The sequence below is a fragment of the Berghia stephanieae genome, chromosome 1 (assembly GCF_034508935.2).
Source record: "Berghia stephanieae isolate SIO BIC M18660-M18661 chromosome 1, UCSD_Bste_1.3, whole genome shotgun sequence".
NCBI lineage: Eukaryota > Metazoa > Mollusca > Gastropoda > Nudibranchia > Aeolidiidae > Berghia > Berghia stephanieae.
Genome location: NC_088360.1, coordinates 61,676,218 through 61,683,092, shown reverse-complemented (window position 1 = coordinate 61,683,092; position 6,875 = coordinate 61,676,218).

Sequence of the window (6,875 nt, the reverse complement as noted above, 5' to 3'; positions counted from 1 at the left end):
AATTCCTGGGAAATATTTAGTTAAACGTTGTCGGCAAACTGTCAATTGTATCTGTCTAGCTTCTAGCCCGAACAAACTTAATATTTCTCGCGTCTGCTTCAGATTTTCATTTGACATCACATAAGTTAGGTAAAGGGGAGACATTCCGAAAGCTCCTACATCCCCAGTATTCTTTCAATTTGTATTTTCAACGTTGATCTTCTGTCAGGCGTTTATTTATTCAATTTGTCATCATATAGATTTGTGAAGATTTTTTTTCTATTAGGGTTAGTCATAAGTCTTAGTAAAGGTGCTAGGGGGGAGACATTCCGAAAGCTCCTACATCTTTCAATTTGTATTTTCACCGTAGATCTTTTGTCAGGCGTTTATTTATTCAATTTGTCATCATATAGAAGCATTTTAAAAACTCTAGAACAAACCTTGATAGATTTGTGAAAGTTTAAAATGTCCTAATTTGACCATTGTTTTGATTCTCGGCCGCCATTTTAATTTGTGAATTATTGAAAGGTAGTGCAAAGCAGTCCGAGGGTTGTTTTTTTCTATTAGGGTTAGTCATAATGCTAGGGTGTTTATTTTCCTATTAGGGTTAGTTAAAGTTGTTTCCCTTTGTAGCAGCTTTCGGAAGGCCTCACAAGTCAAGCATGGTAAAGACTTGTGACTTATTGATATTGATATCTACTGACTGATAAACTAAAATCGTGCCGAATAAAGCATGGCAGCGACAACAAGCACATCGATTAAAGGGTGCATCTAATCGTAATCAAGCTAATCAAGAAAATGATTCAGGCAATATCGAATGAAAATAGTTCTTTCCCCGCGAAATTGCGGGCTTTTTACTAGTATATATATATATTATATATATATATATATATATATATTATATATATATATATATATATATATATATATATATTTATCATCATTATCATCATCATCATCATCATCATCATCATGGAGTGCCATATCTGAAGCAGACGTCGGAGGTCATCTTCCGCCAAGCTGATCTATCTCTTGCCAATTCTATTAAAGCAGCGCCACCTTTCTCAGCTTCATCTGTCCAAGTTCTTATCCCTTTCAAATAAGTTATTCTTTGTCTTCCTCTTATTCTTTTTCCATTCATCTTTCCAGTCAAGGCGAGTACTTCCAAACCAGGGTGGCGGATAATGTGTCCTAAAAATTCCATTTGGCGTTTGATGATTTTTTGTTATCAGTGATCTTTTTCTGTTTGCCATTTCTAAAATTTCTTCACTTCTTTTCCTTTACAACCATGACACCCTCATCATTCTTCTGTAAAACCACATTTCCGCTGCCTCCAGTCTTTTAACCATGGTCTTGTTTATGGTCCAGCTCTCACAACCATAATATAGCAGCACAGACAGTACATAGCAATCCAGGACTTTGATTTTTGTTTTCATGTTAATATTCCTGTTTTTCATAATTGTATGCAGCTGGTTGAATGCATTCTTCGCCATACCTATTCTTTTCTTTATTTCACAATCTGATTTTCCATTGGATGTTACATTGAAGCCTAAATATTTGAAACATTCAACTTGTTGTATTGTTTGCCCTCTGCTTGTTATTACACAGGCTGGTGGGTTATTATTTTTAGATACCGTCATACATTCTGTTTTAGATATATTCAGTTCCGGTCCCATATTTTCACTACTCCTGACTACAACATCCAGTAATTCTTGTAGTTCATGTTCAGATTCTGCCAGTAGAACCGTATCATCTGCATACCTCAGATTTGTAACATTCTTTCCTCCAATACACACCCCCTTCTTATGTTCGATATCTCTTAATATCATTTCACTATAGAGGTTGAATAAATCTGGAGACAAAGCACACCCCTGCCTAACTCCTCTTCTTATAGGTGTAAAAGTGCTTAGCTCGTTGTCAACACGCATTGCTGCTTCTTGTTCCCAGTACAAATTCCGTAATATTCTTAAATCTTTACCATCAATGTCCAAGGATGATAGAATTTTGAATAGTTTTTCGTGTTGTACTTTATCAAAGGCTTTTGAATAGTCGATGAAACACATATACCGATCTTTATTTACTTCAATACATCTTTCCATCAGCATTGATAATGTGAATATTCCATTTCTGGTACCCTTGTCCTCAACAAAACCAAATTGCATCTCCCCAATTTCAGGTCGTATTTTATTTCTTATTCTTAGTAAAATTATCTTCAAAAGAATTTTTGTGAGGTGGTTCATTAGGCTAATAGTTCTGTGTTGTTCACAATCAACTGCCCTGGCTTTTTTGGTAATGCTATAAAAATGGATCGTTTCATATCAGTTGGCATTTTTCCTGTGTCATACACTTGATTTAGAAGGTTTGTGAAACCACATTTCCACTGCCTCCAGTCTTTTAACCATAGTCTTGTTTATGGTCCAGCTCTCACAACCATAATATAGCAGCACAGACAGTACATAGCAATCCAGGACTTTGATTTTTTATTTTCATGTTAATATTCCTGTTTTTCATAATTGTATGCAGCTGGTTGAATGCATTCTTCGCCATACCTATTCTTTTCTTTATTTCACAATCTGATTTTCCATTGGATGTTACATTGAAGCCTTTTTTTTTGTAGCCATTTTTGGTAATGCTATATAAATGGATCGTTTCATATCAGTTGGCATTTTTCCTGTGTCATACACTTCATTTAGAAGGTTTGTAATGAATTCAATCCCCCATTCACCCAGGCCAGTCAAGGCTTCAATTGTTATGGCATCAGGTCCTGCAGCTTTTCCATTTTTCATGCTTTTCATGACGTTCCTAACTTCATCTTTCATTATATAAGGCCCTTCCAGTTCTTTTATCATAGGCATTTCTCCTCGATTATCAAAAAAAAAGTTCTTCAATATATTCTGACCATCTGTTTAGAATGCAGTCTTTGTCCATGATGGTGTTTCCACGCTTGTCTTTGATACATCTACTTTTAGCACCTGATTTAGTTTTGTTTGTCACTTCTTTGATTTTCTGATGGAAGAATTTGCCATTTTTCTCTTTGCAGGACATTATATAGTGACATTGTTCATTTATCCAGTCTTCTTTAGCTTCGTTGCATTTTCTTTTTATCTGCCTGTTCAGAGTCTTGTATTTTTCTTCCTGATTTTTGGCCTTTCTTCTCTCATTCATTAGTTCTAATATCTCTGGAGTAATCCATTTCTTCTTCTGCAACTTAAATGTGGTTGGAACATTTTCTTCTAATGATGCAGCTACACTGTCTTTAAACTGCTCATATTTCTCTTCTATATCTGTTAGTTCTCCAAGCACTTCAAACTTGTTTCTTACTGATAGTTCAAATTTTTCTTGTATCTTCTGTTCTTCCCGGAGAATGCCTAGTTGGTATTTAGGTTTAGCCTTTGCTCTTTTGCAGATTTTCAATTTAACTCGTATGGGGCATAGCACAGGTATATGATCGCTGTTACAGTCAGCCCCCGGCATGGATTTGGCATACAAAACTGAGTTTCGGAAACGTTTGCTGATGAGTATGTAATCTATTTGGTTTCTCACTCCATCTCCAGGACTTTTCCATGTCCACTTCCTTCTATTGTGGTTTGTTGACCAAATATTTGTGATTGTCAGATCATGTTGACGGCACAATTGAATAAGACGGTCACCTCTGTCATTTTTGTCTCCCAGACCATGTGGGCCCAAAATATCTTCTATTCTTTCTCGGCCCACCTTGGCATTAAAATCGCCCATGATGAGTTTTATGTCTGAAGACTTAAACTGATGCATTGCTTTATCTATTTGTTCATAGAAATTTTCCACTTCCTCATCATCGTGACTGGTGGTTGGGGCGTATATTTGTAAAATATCAAAATCAAAAGGTTTTGCTTGTAGTTTGATTGCCATTACTCTGTCTGATATGGGCCAGAATCCTTTGACTGCTCGCGCCGTTTTATTATCTAGTATAATTCCAACTCCCCTTTGGTGTTCTCCTCCTCCTGAGTATATAATTTTACAGTCATCATAATTAAGTTCTCCTGCTCCTTTCTATCTAACTTCTGATAATCCTAAAACATTGATATTCAATCTCTTCATTTCCATAACTACATTTGCTAATTTTCCTTTCTGATACAGACTTTTTACATTCCATGTTGCTGTTCGTAATGTTTGGTGGTGTACAGTAGCTGGATGACGGTCGAGAGTCACCTGTTCACCTGCATGACTATCTCTACCGGATGAGGCTGTAATCGAGTTGCTCGAAAAACATCCATTGACGTCGTTGACTAGATTTGCTTGGACGGACATCATGACGATCTTGGGATGATACGTCAGTGGTTTCCCGTTGCCTTCTGACGGATTTTTATCTGGTTTACTCCATAGCCTTTTGACCTCCCGGTCATAACCCACAAGGCAGTGGGAGCATTTGGTAGGTTTTAAGGCGCCTCCCATTCGCCTTGATAGTCCCTTCATAGAGTATATGAGGCATTTTGTATGTGTAGCTGTGCTGCCAGACTACCCAACCTCACTCTCCACGACTATCGCCAGTTGGTCGGCGGCTTTACAGCTAACCTATAGATCAAGATCTGTAGGCCGTTCCACGATCCGCCACCTGTGGACGCGCTGGGTTGGGGATGGTCGCCTCAGCTGTACCCGTATATATATATATATATATATATATATATATATATATATATATATATATATATATATATAATATTATATATATATATATATATATATATATATATATATATAATATATACAATACACACAATCATACACACACAAACACATCGTATACAAGTACAGGAAATATACATACATGCATATAACATACACACACACACACACACACAATTAACTAAATGTATACACGAGTGCACAAACCCCCACATACACACACACACACACACACACACAAAATTAACTAAATGTATACATGAGTGCACAAACACCCACATACACACACACACACGCGCGCGCGCGCGCACGTATGCACTTTGCAATAATTCCTGGCATAATCTAATTTCAATACTTCCCAAAGAGATAGGTTTTCAGTTTATTTTTGAATTTATCAACGCTGTTTTCAAGTCTGACTGACAGTCCCAAGTGATGGGACCTACTTTACTGAAAGACAAAGGAACTCTAAGATCTGTCTGTTGGTGCAAAGACTTTACCTCAGACCTCGTGTTTGTGACAAAGGACCCAAATGGAAACTCGCTGAAGTCAACTAGAGACATCCTGGGAGATTTTCCTCACAGTCAACATCGTCCAGTCCTTGTTTGAACTGGAATCCAAATCCCAATCATGAACACCCTACCCAAACCAAGGTGGAAATTCCGAAAAGCAAACTGGAAAGCTTTCGCTGGTGAAATTGGCAAAACCTAAAAAAGGATCCCCCCCCCAACAACTGAGAATATAAGGAGATGTAACAAACTTGTCCTAACCTCCGCAACGAAGAACATACCCAGGGGTATTAGAAAACAATACATCCCATGTTGGAATGAGCGAAGAAAGAACTGCTGAAAAAATATTAGGAGACACATTATGAACAGGTTGCAGAAGAACAACTAAACACACGACATGAAAGCCGAAAAGGGAGATGGGTCATACTGTTGAAAATTTGACCTCAGTCAATGGCAAACCCTCAAAAAGCTAAACCCTGAAGCTCATCAAACAAAATCAGCCCCCCAGATTGCAGCCGCCGAAATTGTCAAAGAAATTAAACAACGGGGACAACACATCCCAAACCATCAATTTGAAAAAGAAATAAGAAAAGAATATGAAAAGACCCTGAAAACTTTGCCTGACCAAAGCATGTTTTTTAAGTGTCCCAATAACGATTAATAAAATGCAAGGAGCTATAAAGAAAATGAAAAATGACAAAGCTGCTGGCATTGATGGAATATACCCCGACATGATTACTAACTTTGGACCAGAAACAATAGACTGGCTGGCAAAATACTATGACAGACATCGTGGAAAAGGGCACACTACCCACAAATTTGGAAACATGCCAAAGTAATCGCCAAATTAAAACAAGGCAAACCAATAACTGAACCATCCAGCTATAGACCAATATCTCTATTTTGTTGCTTATACAAGCTCATGGAAAGAATCGTACTAGAGCGAATCACCCCATATGTAAATCCCTGCATGCCACCAGAACAAGCGGATTTTAGACCACAAAGAAGCACAAGTGAACAGGTCCTTGCACTGACCTCATACATTGAAGCAGGCTTTGAGAAGAAAAAGAAGACTGGTGCAGTCCTAATAGACTATCTGTAGCTTTAGACACTGTTCGGACAGGCGGACTGATGGTAAAGTTCTCAAAAATGATTCCTTGTAGAAAGACGATTAAACTGCTGTCTACCATGACTGGCACAAGACAATTTCATGTCATATTGGGAGAAAACAAAAGCAAAACACTGAAAATTAAAAATGGTGTTCCACAAGGTTCAGTTTTAGCACCAAGTTTCTTCAATTTTTATATCTCCGACATGCCCAACTGCGAAGCATTCAAACTTAGATACGCTGATGACTGGGCCTTAGCCTATCAATCCAAAAACTGGAAAGAGAATGAAGAAGTTCTAAGGAAAGACACCACACGCCGGAAACAATATTTTGATAGGTGGTACCTAAAAATGGTTACCACCAAATCAGTATCCACAAACTTGCACTTGAATAATCGAGAGGCCACAAAAGTCCATACCTATACCCCCAGACCCCAATCCTAAATACCTTGGCATTACATTGGACAGACAACTAAATTATCGCAAACACATTGAGGGAACCGCAAATAAAATCGCAAAAAGAAACAGCCTGGTGAGAAAACTCGCAAGTACCACCTGGGGAGCCTCACCACAGGTACTGATAACGTCTGCTTTGGCATTGTGCTATAGTGTTGGAGAATA